The sequence below is a fragment of the Oncorhynchus nerka genome, unplaced genomic scaffold (assembly GCF_034236695.1).
Source record: "Oncorhynchus nerka isolate Pitt River unplaced genomic scaffold, Oner_Uvic_2.0 unplaced_scaffold_2397, whole genome shotgun sequence".
In the NCBI taxonomy this organism is placed as follows: domain Eukaryota; kingdom Metazoa; phylum Chordata; class Actinopteri; order Salmoniformes; family Salmonidae; genus Oncorhynchus; species Oncorhynchus nerka.
In genome coordinates this window covers 10,575-29,265 of record NW_027038896.1, presented here as the reverse complement: position 1 = coordinate 29,265, position 18,691 = coordinate 10,575, and positions in this window count along the sequence as shown.

The window sequence follows — 18,691 nt, the reverse complement described above, 5'->3', positions numbered from 1 at the left end:
TCTTGTTTTATACTGTTTTAGATGGATCCTCTGTTTATCATCTTGTTTTATACTGTTTTAGATGGATCCTCTGTTTATCATCTTGTTTTATACTGTTTTAGATGGATCCTCTGTTTATCATCTTGTTTTATACTGTTTTAGATGGATCCTCTGTTTAAACATTTAAACTCTTACAATAACACCGTTTTAAGATAACAATGTGATCATTTGTTGTATGTTTTTATGTTGAATAACAAATTGTACAATTATATATATAAAAATTCAAAGTGAAATAATCTGTCATTAACAATTGTTGAAAAATGCACAAAGTAGATGTCCTAACCGACTTGCCAAAACTATAGATTGATAACATGAAATTTGTGGCGTAGATGAAAAATGAGTTTTACTGACTCCAACCTAAGTGTATGTAAACTAGTTTTACTGACTCCAACCTAAGTGTATGTAAACTAGTTTTACTGACTCCAACCTAAGTGTATGTAAACTAGTTTTACTGACTCCAACCTAAGTGTATGTAAACTAGTTTTACTGACTCCAACCTAAGTGTATGTAAACTAGTTTTACTGACTCCAACCTAAGTGTATGTAAACTAGTTTTACTGACTCCAACCTAAGTGTATGTAAACTAGTTTTACTGACTCCAACCTAAGTGTATGTAAACTAGTTTTACTGACTCCAACCTAAGTGTATGTAAACTAGTTTTACTGACTCCAACCTAAGTGTATGTAAACTAGTTTTACTGACTCCAACCTAAGTGTATGTAAACTAGTTTTACTGACTCAACCTAGTGTATGTAAACTAGTTTTACTGACTCCAACCTAAGTGTATGTAAACAGTTTTACTGACTCAACCTAAGTGTATGTAAACTAGTTTTACTGACTCCAACCTAAGTGTATGTAAACAGTTTTACTGACTCCAACCCAGTGTATGTAAACCAGTTTTACTGACTCCAACCTAAGTGTATGTAAAACTAGTTTTACTGACTCCAACTAAGTGTATGTAAACTAGTTTTACTGACTCCAACCTAAGTGTATGTAAACTAGTTTTACTGACTCAACCTAAGTGTATGTAAACTAGTTTTACTGACTCCAACCTAAGTGTATGTAAACTAGTTTTACTGACTCCAACCTAAGTGTATGTAAACCAGTTTTACTGACTCAACCTAAGTGTATGTAAACTAGTTTTACTGACTCCAACCTAAGTGTATGTAAACTAGTTTTACTGACTCCAACCTAAGTGTATGTAAACTAGTTTTACTGACTCCAACCTAAGTGTATGTAAACTAGTTTTACTGACTCCAACCTAAGTGTATGTAAACTAGTTTTACTGACTCCAACCTAAGTGTATGTAAACTAGTTTTACTGACTCCAACCTAAGTGTATGTAAACTAGTTTTACTGACTCCAACCTAAGTGTATGTAAACTAGTTTTACTGACTCCAACCTAAGTGTATGTAAACTAGTTTTACTGACTCCAACCTAAGTGTATGTAAACTAGTTTTACTGACTCCAACCTAAGTGTATGTAAACTAGTTTTACTGACTCCAACCTAAGTGTATGTAAACTAGTTTTACTGACTCCAACCTAAGTGTATGTAAACTAGTTTTACTGACTCCAACCTAATTGTATGTAAACTTCCCACTTCAACTGTATAAGCCTCCTCACAATCCATACGTACAGGGACTTGATGTACACCTAGAACTAAATATGTAATTATAGGTTGGCCTTTTTCTCTTATTCCAGGCTTCATCAAACAAATTGGCTTGAATATATACAATATATAATGGACTTGAATATAGACAATATATAATGGACTTGAATATAGACAATATATAATGGACTTGAATATAGACAATATATAATGGACTTGAATATAGACAATATATAATGGACTTGAATATAGACAATATATAATGGACTTGAATATAGACAATATATAATGGACTTGAATATAGACAATATATAATGGACTTGAATATAGACAATATATAATGGACTTGAATATAGACAATATATAATGGACTTGAATATAGACAATATATAACAAAACAACTTTCAGGTTTTCCTCTTCGATCAGTCAAATAATGTTCTGCCAGGCCCTCCCACCTAGTGGGCTGTCTGGAATAGAAACACCTGTATATATAATAATGCCAGGGTTCTCCCAGGCCCTCCCACCTAGTGGGCTGTCTGGAATAGAAACACCTGTTTATATAATAATGGCAGGGTTCTCCCAGGCCCTCCCACCTAGTGGGCTGTCTGGAATAGAAACACCTGTTTATATAATAATGGCAGGGTTCTCCCAGGCCCTCCCACCTAGTGGGTTGTCTGGAATAGAAACACCTGTTTATATAATAATGGCAGGGTTCTCCCAGGCCCTCCCACCTAGTGGGCTGTCTGGAATAGAAACACCTGTTTATATAATAATGTCAGGGTTCTCCCAGGCCCTCCCACCTAGTGGGCTGTCTGGAATAGAAACACCTGTTTATATAATAATGGCAGGGTTCTCCCAGGCCCTCCCACCTAGTGGGCTGTCTGGAATAGAAACACCTGTATATATAATAATGCCAGGGTTCTCCCAGGCCCTCCCACCTAGTGGGCTGTCTGGAATAGAAACACCTGTTTATATAATAATGGCAGGGTTCTCCCAGGCCCTCCCACCTAGTGGGCTGTCTGGAATAGAAACACCTGTTTATATAATAATGGCAGGGTTCTCCCAGGCCCTCCCACCTAGTGGGCTGTCTGGAATAGAAACACCTGTTTATATAATAATGGCAGGGTTCTCCCAGGCCCTCCCACCTAGTGGGTTGTCTGGAATAGAAACACCTGTATATATAATAATGTCAGGGTTCTCCCAGGCCCTCCCACCTAGTGGGCTGTCTGGAATAGAAACACCTGTTTATATAATAATGCCAGGGTTCTCCCAGGCCCTCCCACCTAGTGGGCTGTCTGGAATAGAAACACCTGTATATATAATAATGGGTTCTCCCAGGCCCTCCCACCTAGTGGGCTGTCTGGAATAGAAACACCTGTATATATAATAATGCCAGGGTTCTCCCAGGCCCTCCCACCTAGTGGGCTGTCTGGAATAGAAACACCTGTATATATAATAATGCCAGGGTTCTCCCAGGCCCTCCCACCTAGTGGGCTGTCTGGAATAGAAACACCTGTATATATAATAATGGGTTCTCCCAGGCACTCCCACCTAGTGGGCTGTCTGGAATAGAAACACCTGTATATATAATAATGGGTTCTCCCAGGCCCTCCCACCTAGTGGGCTGTCTGGAATAGAAACACCTGTATATATAATAATGCCAGGGTTCTCCCAGGCCCTCCCACCTAGTGGGTTGTCTGGAATAGAAACACCTGTATATATAATAATGGGTTCTCCCAGGCCCTCCCACCTAGTGGGCTGTCTGGAATAGAAACACCTGTATATATAATAATGGGTTCTCCCAGGCCCTCCCACCTAGTGGGCTGTCTGGAATAGAAACACCTGTATATATAATAATGGGTTCTCCCAGGCCCTCCCACCTAGTGGGTTGTCTGGAATAGAAACACCTGTATATATAATAATGGGTTCTCCCAGGCCCTCCCATCTAGTGGGCTGTCTGGAATAGAAACACCTGTATATATAATAATGGGTTCTCCCAGGCCCTCCCACCTAGTGGGCTGTCTGGAATAGAAACACCTGTATATATAATAATGCCAGGGTTCTCCCAGGCCCTCCCATCTAGTGGGCTGTCTGGAATAGAAACACCTGTATATATAATAATGCCAGGGTTCTCCCAGGCCCTCCCACCTAGTGGGCTGTCTGGAATAGAAACACCTGTATATATAATAATGCCAGGGTTCTCCCAGGCCCTCCCACCTAGTGGGCTGTCTGGAATAGAAACACCTGTATATATAATAATGCCAGGGTTCTCCCAGGCCCTCCCACCTAGTGGGCTGTCTGGAACAGAAACACCTGTATATATAATCCCAGGCCCTCCCACCTAGGGTTCTCCCAGGCCCTCCCACCTAGTGGGCTGTCTGGAATAGAAACACCTGTATATATAATAATGCCAGGTTCTCCCAGGCCCTCCCACCTAGTGGGCTGTCTGGAATAGAAACACCTGTATATATAATAATGCCAGGGTTCTCCCAGGCCCTCCCACCTAGTGGGCTGTCTGGAATAGAAACACCTGTATATATAATAATGGGTTCTCCCAGGCCCTCCCACCTAGTGGGCTGTCTGGAATAGAAACACCTGTATATATAATAATGGGTTCTCCCAGGCCCTCCCACCTAGTGGGCTGTCTGGAATAGAAACACCTGTATATATAATAATGGGTTCTCCCAGGCCCTCCCACCTAGTGGGCTGTCTGGAATAGAAACACCTGTATATCGTCTTTTAAAGGCCAATAGAATATTGAGTGAATTTCATTCTCTACCTCTTCTTGGTCACGGTAGTTACAAAGTCTCTCCTCTACTATTCTAATACTGTTGACAAACGGAGGGGCAGTATCCCTGTTCTTACCTGAATACATAGTGATCTCTAATAGCAGCCTGTTGACACACGGAGGGGCAGTATCCCTGTTCTTACCTGAATACATAGGGATCTCTAATAGTGGCCTGTTGACACACGGAGGGGTAGTATCCCTGTTCTTACCTGTATACATAGTGATCTCTAATAGCAGCCTGTTGACACACGGAGGGGCAATGTCCCTGTTCTTACCTCTATACATAGTGATCTCTAATAGCAGCCTGTTGACACACGGAGGGGCAGTATCCCTGTTCTTACCTGTATACATAGTGATCTCTAATAGCTTTAAAGCTTTAAACGCAGGGTAACTGTTCCTGTGTGTGAGGGGGTGCAGGGTAAATGTGTGTTAGGGGCTGCAGGGTAAATGTTCCTGTGTGTGAGGGGGGCAGGGTAACTGTTCCTGTGTGTGAGGGGGTGCAGGGTAAATGTTCCTGTGTGTGAGGGGGTGCAGGGTAACTTTTCCTGTGTGTGAGGGGGGCAGGGTAAATGTTCCTGTGTGTGAGGGGTGGGGGGGGTGCAGGGTAAATGTTCCTGTGTGTGGGGGGGCTGCAGGGTAAATGTTTCTGTGTGTGAGGGGGTGCAGGGTAACTGTTCCTGTGTGTGAGGGGGGAGCTGCAGGGTAAACGTTCCTGTGTGTGAGGGGGTGCAGGGTAAATGTTCCTGTGTGTGAGGGGAGGGGGGGTGCAGGGTAAATGTCCCTGTGTGTGTGGGGGTGCAGGGTAAATGTTCCTGTGTGAGGGGGGGCAGGGTAAATGTCCCTGTGTGTGTGTGTGGGGGGGGGGCAGGGTAAATGTCCCTGTGTGTGAGGGGGTGCAGGGTAAATGGTCCTGTGTGAGTGAGGGGGTCTTGCAGACACTCTGAGTCCTTATCCATAGACTGCTTTCAAGGTAAGGAAACAAATATCTAAATATTTCAAATGGCTGAACTGTCACTTTAATGTCATGGTATAAATTGTAACCTTTCTGTAAAAAAGTCAAATAAAATAAAATATTTTGGAAGTTTGAAAGTCATGCCCCAACCCTCCCTGTGAGTTCCACTGAATCTTTTCAACCGTCAATAAGATACGAGTATTAAGTTAATACGTTAGACCAGGAAGTCTGGTAAGACAGACTGAGTGGGTGAGAAGCTCACCTTGACTAAAGGTTCTTTGAAAACTCCTGTGTGATGCAACATGGACGCAGTGGTGCAATGAGACGAGGTCAATTTGCTGATACACAAACAAGTCAAACATTGACATTGAACGCATAGGGTGGCAGGTAACCTAGTGGTTAAGAGTCCGAATCCCCTGCCGGTGTGCCCTTAATCAAGGCACTTAACCCTAATTGCTCCTGTAAGTCACTCTGAATAAGAGCGTCTGCTAAATGACTAACATCATTAAATAAATAAACATCCTGTCAGACACTGAGTGGACACAACATTATGAACACCTACTTCCATGACAGACTGACCAGCTGGAAGCTTTGACCCCTTATTGGTGTCACTTTCTAAATCCACTTCCATCAGTGTAGATGAAGGAGAGGAGACGGGTTAAAGATGAAGGGGAGGAGACGGGTTAAAGATGAAGGAGAGGAGACGGGTTAAAGATGAAGGGGAGGAGACGGGTTAAAGATGAAGGAGAGGAGACGGGTTAAAGATGAAGGAGAGGAGACGGGTTAAATAATGATTTTGGAGCCATGAGACAATTGAGACATGGATTGTGTTGCCATTCAGTGGGTTAGTGAGCAAGACAAAAGATTTCAGTGATTTGAACGGGGTATGGTAGTCTATCAGGCACATCGGTTTGTGTCAAGAACTCCAACGCTGCTGGGTTTTTCACACTCAACTGTTTCCTGTGTGTATCAAGAATGGTCCACCACCCAAAGGACATCCAGCCAACTGGACACAACGCAGCTGAGCCGTTGTTGCTCCTAGACGTTTCCAACTTCACAATAACAGCACTTACAGTTGACCAGGGCAACTCTAGAAGGGGAGTAGTTTGACAAACTGACTAATTGGAAAGGTGGCATCCTATGACGGTGCCACGTTGAAAATCAATGAGCTCTTCAGTACTGGCCAATCTACTGCCAATGTTTGTCTATGGAGATTTCATGGCTGTGATCAGTTTTATAGACCTGTCAGCAGCGGGTGTCTGAAACGGCCGAATCCACTAATTTGAAGGGGTGTCCACATACTTTTGTATATATAGTGTATTTTAAGTTCCTTTGAACAGGATATGGTAGTAGGTGCCAGGCGCACTGGTTTGTGTCAAGAACTCCAACGCTGCTGGGTTTTTCACGCTTAACCGTTTCCTGTGTGTATCAAGAATGGTCCACCACCCAAAGGACATCCAGCCAACTGGACACAACTGTGGAAAGCATTAAAGTCAACATGGGCCAGCATCCCTGTGGAACGCTTTCAACACCTTGTAGAGTCAACATGGGCCAGCATCCCTGTGGAACCCATTCAACACCTTGTAGAGTAAACATGGGCCAGCATCCCTGTGGAACCCTTTCAACACCTTGTAGAGTCAACATGGGCCAGCATCCCTGTGGAACCCTTTCAACACCTTGTAGAGTCAACATGGGCCAGCATCCCTGTGGAACGCTTTCAACACCTTGTAGAGTCAACATGGGCCAGCATCCCTGTGGAACGCTTTCAACACCTTGTAGAGTCAACATGGGCCAGCATCCCTGTGGAACGCTTTCAACACCTTGTAGAGTCAACATGGGCCAGCATCCCTGTGGAACGCTTTCAACACCTTGTAGAGTCAACATGGGCCAGCATCCCTGTGGAACCCTTTCAACACCTTGTAGAGTCAACATGGGCCAGCATCCCTGTGGAACCCTTTCAACACCTTGTAGAGTCAACATGGGCCAGCATCCCTGTGGAACGCTTTCAACACCTTGTAGAGTCAACATGGGCCAGCATCCCTATGGAACCCTTTCAACACCTTGTAGAGTCCATGACCCAACGAATTGAGACTGTTCTGAGTCTAAAAAGGGGGTGCAACTCAATATTAGGAAGGTGTTGTTTTTTGTACACTCAGTAGAAACATAATTAGTATAATACAGTCAGGAAGACAGAGAGGTGATCTAGTTACTACAGTCAGGAAGACTGAGAGGTGATCTAGTTACTACAGTCAGGAAGACAGAGAGGTGATCTAGTTACTACAGTCAGGAAAACAGAGAGGTGATCTAGTTACTACAGTCAGGAAGACAGAGAGGTGATCTAGTTACTACAGTCAGGAAGACAGAGAGGTGATCTAGTTACTATAGTCAGGAAGACAGAGAGGTGATCTAGTTACTATAGTCAGGAAGACAGAGAGGTGATCTAGTTACTACAGTCAGGAAGACAGAGAGGGGATCTAGTTACTATAGTCAGGAAGACAGAGAGGTGATCTAGTTACTACAGTCAGGAAGACAGAGTGGTGATCTAGTTACTACAGTCAGGAAGACAGAGAGGTGATCTAGTTACTACAGTCAGGAAGACAGAGAGGTGATCTAGTTACTACAGTCAGGAAGACTGAGAGGGGATCTAGATAATACAGGCAGGAAGACAGTGGTGATCTAGTTACTACAGTCAGGAAGACAGAGAGGTGATCTAGTTACTATAGTCAGGAAGACAGAGAGGTGATCTAGTTACTACAGTCAGGAAGACAGAGAGGTGATCTAGTTACTACAGTCAGGAAGACAGAGAGGGGATCTAGTTAATACAGTCAGGAAGACAGAGAGGTGATCTAGTTACTACAGTCAGGAAGACAGAGAGGTGATCTAGTTACTACAGTCAGGAAGACTGAGAGGGGATCTAGATAATACAGTCAGGAAGACAGTGGTGATCTAGTTACTACAGTCAGGAAGACAGAGAGGTGATCTAGTTACTACAGTCAGGAAGACAGAGAGGTGATCTAGTTAATACAGTCAGGAAGACAGAGAGGGGATCTAGATAATACAGTCAGGAAGACAGAGAGGTGATCTAGTTACTACAGTCAGGAAGACAGAGAGGTGATCTAGTTACTACAGTCAGGAAGACAGAGAGGTGATCTAGTTACTACAGTCAGGAAGACAGAGAGGGGATCTAGTTACTATAGTCAGGAAGACAGAGAGGTGATCTAGTTACTACATTCAGGAAGACAGAGAGGGGATCTAGTTACTACAGTCAGGAAGACAGAGAGGGGATCTAGTTACTTCCTGTCTTATTTCTTCTCTCAGTTGTGGTGTGCCGTGCGAACCCCGGAGAGCGCCCACGAGGGACTCATGACCCCACAACCCCCCAAAATACAGCCTCATCGGCACCCTCTCCAACTCGCCAGACTTTGCTGAGCACTTCCAGTGCCCCACTGGCTCCCTAATGAACTGGGGTCCCTGCTGTATGTTGTGGTAGAGCCTGGGAGACCCACTGGCTCCCTAATGAACTGGGGTCCCAGCTATATGTTGTGGTAGAGCCTGGCAGAACCACTGGCTCCCTAATGAACTGGGGCCCCTGCTGTATGTTGTGGTAGAGCCTGGCAGACCCACTGGCTCCCTAATGAACTGTGGTCCCAGCTGTATGTCGTGGTAGAGCCTGGCAGACCCACTGGCTCCCTATTGAACTGGGGTCCCAGCTATATGTTGTGGTAGAGCCTGGCAGACCCACTGGCTCCCTAATGAACTGGGGTCCCAGCTATATGTTGTGGTAGAGCCTGGCAGACCCACTGGCTCCCTAATGAACTGGGGTCCCAGCTATATGTTGTGGTAGAGCCTGGCAGACCCACTGGCTCCCTAATGAACTGGGGTCCCAGCTGTATGTCGTGGTAGAGCCTGGCAGACCCACTGGCTCCCTAATGAACTGGGGTCCCAGCTATATGTTCTGGTAGAGCCTGGCAGACCCACTGGCTCCCTAATGAACTGGGGTCCCAGCTATATGTTGTGGTAGAGCCTGGCAGACCCACTGGCTCCCTAATGAACTGGGGTCCCAGCTGTATGTCGTGGTAGAGCCTGGCAGACCCACTGGAGGGCGCTGTCTGCCTGTGGAGGCTGCATGGAGAACCAAGAGGAGGAGGAGGAGGAGGAGGAAGAGAACTAATCATCTAATGTTTTTTTCATCTAGTAATCTTTTCTTTGTACATGACGCTGGATTACTTGTGGTTTGTGGGTGGAGCAGACAGATCCCAGGTGAGCAAGAGGGAAGCGTGTGGAGAGTAACATTGTTGTCTGCTGATGTGTGTGGAATTCCAGTGTTAGAGGAGGGTATTTTTCCTCTTTGTCCAAACACCGTCACACCTGCATTCCATATATAGTACACACACAGTACTATGTGGCTCTGGTAAATAGTATTGCCCTGTGGGGTGTCATAGAGAATGATTTGAGATGGAGCCATATCTCCTTTTCTTTCTCCGTTGCTTCACAGGAAGTTGTCATGGAAATTCAAACCAGAAAGGAAGAGAGAGACTGTAGATTCCTCCAAAGATTGGCAAAAAGGGATCTGGTTAATAATCACACAACAGGTGCAACAGTCAAAAGCCCATCAAACAAGAGGAAAATACAACCTCTTTTGTTTCTGTGGGAGTTTAGCCGGTGTGTGAGGTCATGGTGGGGGCAGAGCGTACAAACAAGTGATAATGGCAGTTTTCTTCTTTGTGCTGATAGAATTGTAGCTGCTGCTCCAGCTAGTCTCTGTTATCTTCATATCTCCACCAGCTAGCCTCTGTTATCTTCATATCTCCACTAGCTAGTCTCTGTTCTCTACACATCTCCACCAGCTAGCCTCTGTTATCTTCATATCTCCACCAGCTAGTCTCTGTTATCTTCATATCTCCACCAGCTAGCCTCTGTTCTCTACATATCTCCACCAGCTAGCCTCTGTTATCTTCATATCTCCACCAGCTAGTCTCTGTTATCTTCATATCTCCACCAGCTAGCCTCTGTTCTCTACATATCTCCACCAGCTAGCCTCTGTTATCTACATATCTCCACCAGCTAGCCTCTGTTATCTTCATATCTCCACCAGCTAGCCTCTGTTATCTTCATATCTCCACCAGCTAGCCTCTGTTCTCTACATATCTCCACCAGCTAGCCTCTGTTATCTTCATATCTCCACCAGCTAGCCTCTGTTATCTTCATATCTCCAACAGCTAGCCTCTGTTCTCTACATATCTCCACCAGCTAGCCTCTGTTATATTCATATCTCCACCAGCTAGCCTCTGTTATCTTCATATCTCCACCAGCTAGCCTCTGTTCTCTACATATCTCCACCAGCTAGCCTCTGTTCTCTACATATCTCCACCAGCTAGCCTCTGTTATCTTCATATCTCCACCAGCTAGCCTCTGTTATCTTCATATCTCCACCAGCTAGTCTCTGTTATCTTCATATCTCCACCAGATAGTCTCTGTTATCTACATATCTGCACCAGCTAGCCTCTGTTATCTTCATATCTCCACCAGCTAGCCTCTGTTCTCTTCATATCTTCACCAGCTAGCCTCTGTTATCTTCATATCTCCACCAGCTAGTCTTTGTTCTCTACATATCTCCACCAGCTAGCCTCTGTTCTCTCCATATCTCCACCAGCTAGCCTCTGTTCTCTTCATATCTTCACCAGCTAGCCTCTGTTCTCTTCATATCTCCACCAGCTAGTCTTTGTTCTCTACATATCTCCACCAGCTAGCCTCTGTTCTCTCCATATCTCCACCAGCTAGTCTCTGTTATCTTCATATCTCCACCAGCTAGCCTCTGTTCTCTCCATATCTCCACCAGCTAGCCTCTGTTATCTTCATATCTCCACCAGCTAGTCTCTGTTCTCTACCTATCTCCACCAGCTAGCCTCTGTTCTCTCCATATCTCCACCAGCTAGCCTCTGTTATCTTCATATCTCCACCAGCTAGTCTCTGTTCTCTACATATCTCCACCAGCTAGCCTCTGTTCTCTTCATATCTTCACCAGCTAGCCTCTGTTCTCTTCATATCTCCACCAGCTAGTCTTTGTTCTCTACATATCTCCACCAGCTAGCCTCTGTTCTCTCCATATCTCCACCAGCTAGTCTCTCTTCATATCTCCACCAGCTAGTCTCTGTTCTCTTCATATCTACACCAGCTAGTCTCTCTTCATATCTCCACCAGCTAGCCTCTGTTCTCTACATATATCCACCAGCTAGCCTCTGTTCTCTACATATCTCCACCAGTTAGCCTCTGTTCTCTTCATATCTCCACCAGCTAGCCTCTGTTCTCTTCATATGTCCACCAGCTAGCCTCTGTTCTCTTCATATCTCCACCAGCTAGCCTCTGTTCTCTACATATCTCCACCTGCTAGTCTCTGTTATCTTCATATCTCCACCAGCTAGCCTCTGTTATCTTCATATCTCCACCAGCTAGCCTCTGTTCTCTACATATCTCCACCAGCTAGCCTCTGTTATCTTCATATCTCCACCAGCTAGCCTCTGTTATCTTCATATCTCCACCAGCTAGTCTCTGTTATCTTCATATCTCCACCAGCTAGCCTCTGTTATCTTCATATCTCCAACAGCTAGCCTCTGTTCTCTACATATCTCCACCAGCTAGCCTCTGTTATCTTCATATCTCCACCAGCTAGCCTCTGTTATCTTCATATCTCCACCAGCTAGCCTCTGTTCTCTACATATCTCCACCAGCTAGCCTCTGTTCTCTACATATCTCCACCAGCTAGCCTCTGTTATCTTCATATCTCCACCAGCTAGCCTCTGTTATCTTCATATCTCCACCAGCTAGCCTCTGTTCTCTACATATCTCCACCAGCTAGTCTCTGTTATCTTCATATCTCCACCAGATAGTCTCTGTTATCTACATATCTGCACCAGCTAGCCTCTGTTATCTTCATATCTCCACCAGCTAGCCTCTGTTCTCTTCATATCTTCACCAGCTAGCCTCTGTTATCTTCATATCTCCACCAGCTAGTCTTTGTTCTCTACATATCTCCACCAGCTAGCCTCTGTTCTCTCCATATCTCCACCAGCTAGCCTCTGTTCTCTTCATATCTTCACCAGCTAGCCTCTGTTCTCTTCATATCTCCACCAGCTAGTCTTTGTTCTCTACATATCTCCACCAGCTAGCCTCTGTCCATATCTCCACCAGCTAGTCTCTGTTATCTCCACCAGCTAGCCTCTGTTCTCTCCATATCTCCACCAGCTAGCCTCTGTTATCTTCATATCTCCACCAGCTAGTCTCTGTTCTCTACCTATCTCCACCAGCTAGCCTCTGTTCTCTCCATATCTCCACCAGCTAGCCTCTGTTATCTTCATATCTCCACCAGCTAGTCTCTGTTCTCTACCTATCTCCACCAGCTAGCCTCTGTTCTCTACATATCTCCACCAGCTAGCCTCTGTTCTCTTCATATCTTCACCAGCTAGCCTCTGTACTCTTCATATCTCCACCAGCTAGTCTTTGTTCTCTACATATCTCCACCAGCTAGCCTCTGTTCTCTCCATATCTCCACCAGCTAGTCTCTCTTCATATCTCCACCAGCTAGTCTCTGTTCTCTTCATATCTACACCAGCTAGTCTCTCTTCATATCTCCACCAGCTAGCCTCTGTTCTCTACATATATCCACCAGTTAGCCTCTGTTCTCTTCATATCTCCACCAGCTAGCCTCTGTTCTCTTCATATGTCCACCAGCTAGCCTCTGTTCTCTTCATATCTCCACCAGCTAGCCTCTGTTCTCTACATATCTCCACCTGCTAGTCTCTGTTATCTTCATATCTCCACCAGCTCGCCTCTGTTATCTTCATATCTCCACCAGCTAGCCTCTGTTCTCTACATATCTCCACCAGCTAGCCTCTGTTATCTTCATATCTCCACCAGCTAGCCTCTGTTATCTTCATATCTCCACCAGCTAGTCTCTGTTATCTTCATATCTCCACCAGCTAGCCTCTGTTCTCTCCATATCTCCACCAGCTAGTCTCTGTTATCTTCATATCTCCACCAGCTAGCCTCTGTTATCTTCATATCTCCACCAGCTAGTCTCTGTTATCTTCATATCTCCACCAGTTAGCCTCTGTTCTCTACATATCTCCACCAGCTAGCCTCTGTTATCTTCATATCTCCACCAGCTAGTCTCTGTTATCTACATATCTCCACCAGCTAGCCTCTGTTATCTTCATATCTCCACCAGTTAGCCTCTGTTCTCTCCATATCTCCACCAGCTAGTCTCTGTTATCTTCATATCTCCACCAGCTAGCCTCTGTTATCTTCATATCTCCACTAGCTAGTCTCTGTTCTCTACACATCTCCACCAGCTAGCCTCTGTTATCTTCATATCTCCACCAGATAGCCTCTGTTATCTTCATATCTCCACCAGCTAGTCTCTGTTATCTTCATATCTCCACCAGCTAGTCTTTGTTCTCTACATATCTCCACCAGCTAGCCTCTGTTATCTACATATCTCCACCAGCTAGTCTCTGTTATCTTCATATCTCCACCAGCTAGCCTCTGTTCTCTACATATCTCCACCAGCTAGCCTCTGTTATCTACATATCTACACCAGCTAGCCTCTGTTATCTTCATATCTCCACCAGCTAGCCTCTGTTCTCTTCATATCTTCACCAGCTAGCCTCTGTTCTCTTCATATCTCCACCAGCTAGTCGTTGTTCTCTACATATCTCCACCAGCTAGCCTCTGTTCTCTCCATATCTCCACCAGCTAGCCTCTGTTCTCTTCATATCTTCACCAGCTAGCCTCTGTTCTCTTCATATCTCCACCAGCTAGTCTTTGTTCTCTACATATCTCCACCAGCTAGCCTCTGTTCTCTCCATATCTCCACCAGCTAGTCTCTGTTATCTTCATATCTCCACCAGCTAGCCTCTGTTCTCTCCATATCTCCACCAGCTAGCCTCTGTTATCTTCATATCTCCACCAGCTAGTCTCTGTTCTCTACCTATCTCCACCAGCTAGCCTCTGTTCTCTCCATATCTCCACCAGCTAGCCTCTGTTATCTTCATATCTCCACCAGCTAGTCTCTGTTCTCTACCTATCTCCACCAGCTAGCCTCTGTTCTCTACATATCTCCACCAGCTAGCCTCTGTTCTCTTCATATCTTCACCAGCTAGCCTCTGTTCTCTTCATATCTCCACCAGCTAGTCTTTGTTCTCTACATATCTCCACCAGCTAGCCTCTGTTCTCTCCATATCTCCACCAGCTAGTCTCTCTTCATATCTCCACCAGCTAGTCTCTGTTCTCTTCATATCTACACCAGCTAGTCTCTCTTCATATCTCCACCAGCTAGCCTCTGTTCTCTACATATATCCACCAGCTAGCCTCTGTTCTCTACATATCTCCACCAGTTAGCCTCTGTTCTCTTCATATCTCCACCAGCTAGCCTCTGTTCTCTTCATATGTCCACCAGCTAGCCTCTGTTCTCTTCATATCTCCACCAGCTAGCCTCTGTTCTCTACATATCTCCACCTGCTAGACTCTGTTCTCTACATATCTCCACCAGCTAGCCTCTGTTCTCTCCATATCTCCACCAGCTAGCCTCTGTTCTCTTCATATCTTCACCAGCTAGCCTCTGTTCTCTTCATATCTCCACCAGTTAGCCTCTGTTCTCTACATATCTCCACCAGATAGTCTCTGTTATCTACATATCTCCACCAGCTAGCCTCGGTAGGGTAGGGTAGGGTAGGGTAGTGTAGGGTTGGGTTAGGGTTGGGTTAGGGTTGGGTTAGGTGTAGGGTTAGGTTACAGTAGTCTAGGGTAGGGTTCGGTAGGGTAGGGTAGGGTTGGGTTGGGTTAGGGTTGGGTTAGGGTACAGTACGGTAGGGTATGGTAGTGTAGAGTTGTGTTAGGGTACAGTACGGTAGGGTACGGTAGGGTAGGGTAGGGTTGGGTTAGGTTTGGGTTAGGTTTGGGTTAAGGTTGTGAAAGGGTTAGGGTGGGGTTAGGATTGAGTTAAGACCATAACTAATTTCTTGGGTTAGGTTGGTTTAGGTTGGTTTAGGGTTAGGGTTAGGGTTAGGTTAGTGTTGGATTCGTTTGAAACCTAGCATATGGATGGACATGAGTCTAAAGTTTGAGGATATATAATTCATTCTCTGTACTGACCTGATTGAGTCTAAGGGTTGAGGATATATAATTCATTCTCTGTACTGACCTGATTGATTCTAAGTTTGAGGATATATAATTCATTCTCTGTACTGACCTGATTGAGTCTAAGGTTTGAAGATATATAATTCATTCTCTGTACTGACCTGATTGAGTCTAAGTGTGAGGATATATAATTCATTCTCTGTACTGACCTGATTGAGTCTAAGGTTTGAAGATATATAATTCATTCTCTGTACTGACCTGATTGAGTCTAAGTTTGAGGATATATAATTCATTCTCTGTACTGACCTGATTGAGTCTAAGTGTGAGGATATATAATTCATTCTGTATTGATGTGTTTTAACCAGACTTCTAGTCCTGTAAACAGAGAAAACAGGGTTAGGGTAACATAACTATTCCCTGGGGAAGTGGGTATCAATACCATAACTATTCCCTGGGGAAGTGGGTATCAATACCATAACTATTCCCTGGGGAAGTGGGTATCAATACCATAACTATTCCCTGGGGAAGTGGGTATCAATACCATAACTATTCCCTGGGGAAGTGGGTATCAATACCATAACTATTCTCTGGGGAAGTGGGTATCAATACCATAACTATTCTCTGGGGAAGTGGGTATCAATACCATAACTATTCTCTGGGGAAGTGGGTATCAATACCATAACTATTCTCTGGGTTATTAACAACATACATGGAGATGTTTAATGTTTAGATGTTTAACACGGTTTCATGTATTTTTATTTACTTAAACCAAAACATTTTAATCATGTTCATTTGTAACTCTCTCTGTATGGCAGATTCTCAGTAGGTTTCCATGGTCCATTAACCTAACAGCCTGGCAGGTCTACACAGTGAAAGGGGGGGAGAGAGGGAGTGAGAGAGAGGGGGGGAGAGAGAGGGAGAGAGTTCAACATGTTTTAATGTATTTTTAGTTTTAATCATGTTCATTTGTAACTCTCTCTGTATGGCAGATTCTCAGTAGGTTTCCATGGTCCATTAACCTAACAGCCTGGCAGGCCTACACTGTGTGTGTGTGTGTGTGTGTGTGTGTGTGTGTGTGTGTGTGAGAGAGAGAGACAGAGAGAGAGAGAGAGAGAGAGACGATGTGCTCCTCAGTGGGGGTTCTTACCGCCTTGATGTTGGGGCTGGGGTACAAAATAGAGGTAGAGTCTGGGTGTTGAAGATGGAGGCCGTCGATGTTGGAGCCAAACCCTGAACGTCTTTTTATAACTCCTTGAGTAGATGTTGTTCAGTTCGCCTTGTTGAGGCTGGAGTTAGAGAGGTGGAGTCTGGGTCTTTAGAGAGGTGGAATCTGGATGTTGAGTCTGGGTCTTTAGAGAGGTGGAGTCTGGATGCTGAGTCTGGGTCTTTAGAGAGGTGGAGTCTGGATGCTGAGTCTGGGTCTTTAGAGAGGTGGAGTCTGGATGCTGAGTCTGGGTCTTTAGAGAGGTGGAGTCTGGATGCTGAGTCTGGGTCTTTAGAGAGGTGGAGTCTGGATGCTGAGTCTGGGTCTTTAGAGAGGTGGAGTCTGGATGCTGAGTCTGGGTCTTTAGAGAGGTGGAGTCTGGATGCTGAGTCTGGGTCTTTAGAGAGGTGGAGTCTGGATGCTGAGTCTGGGTCTTTTTATAACTCCTGGGGTCGATGTTGTTCAATTCTGTGGACTCAGATGTGCAGATTAAAAAGTTCTGGGTTGCAGTTCGGTTACAGATTCTCCAGCTGGAGTGTTTTTCTCCCAGTTCCCTCTAGAACCCTCCACATCGTCAATTAAAACGTAGCTTGTATTATTATATAGTTAAAAAACAGGGTTGGGTTTGGGGTTGGGTTAGGGTTGGGGTTGGGTTAGGGTTGGGTTGGGGTTGGGTTAGGGTTGGGTTGAAGCCAGCATGGTGATGGACATGAGTCTATGGTTTCAAGACATAAAATTCATTCTGTATTGATGTGTTTTAACCAGACTTCTAGTCCTGTAAACAGAGAGAACAGGGTTAGGGTTGGGTTGGGGTTGGGTTGGGGTTGGGGTTAGGGTTGGGGTTGGGTTAGGGTTAGGGTTGGGGTTAGGGTTGGGTTAGGGTTGGGTCAGGTTTGGGTTGGGGTTGTGTTGGGGTTAGGGTTGGGGTTAGGGTTGGGTTGGGATGGGGTTGGGTTGGGTTAGGGTTGGGTTGGGTTAGGTTAGGGTTGGGTTGAAGCCAGCATGTTGATGCTGATGTGTTTTAACCAGACTTCTAGTCCTGTAAACAGAGAGAACAACATACATGGACTTGTGTTTAACACGGTTTCATGTATTTTAATCATGTTCATTTGTATCTCTCTCTGTATGGCAGAATCTCAGTAGGTTTCCATGGTCCATTAACCTAACAGCCTGGCAGGTCTACACACACACACACACACACACACACACACAGACACACATACACACAGACACACACAGAGTATTGTGGGAATCTTTAATCAGGATGGCTCATTCGTCAGGTCATAGTCGATGTTTGTGAGAGAGGAGTGTGGAGACATTATCACCACCTACCACTAGAGGGCGACTAATACACAGTTTTGTTAGTTTGTCAGTTGTTCATGGTAAGAAAACAAACTGGGAAGATTTGTAAGGATTCTGTAAGGAGGAATGGTCTAAGATCACTCCCAATGTGTTCTCCAACTCATAAAACCTTTTAGAAAAAGGCTCAGTGCCGTTATCCACACAAGGTGAGGTATTGAAAGGGGTGTCAATTTTGACCCCGAACCTTTAGAGAGAAATTATTACTTGTTAAACACAATCTCTTTCTCTGAGCCATATTGTATTAGTAGAAAATCATTTAATTTCATAATTTTGTTTGAGTGTACAATATAGCTCAGTCTTAGAATTATTTATTTTATACAGTCAGTTTTACAAATCTTTATTTACATTTTACATTTAAGTAATTTAGCAGACGCTCTTATCCAGAGCGACTTACATCAAGGGTGTCAATAATTTGGGACCCTTCAAAGTTAGAGATATGTTGAACCTGGATCCATCATAATGATTCTACATGTTATAGTATGAACCTGGATCATCATAATGATTCTACATGTTATAGTATGAACCTGGATCATCATAATGATTCTACATGTTATAGTATGAACCTGGATCCATCATAATGACTCTACATGTTATAATATGAACCTG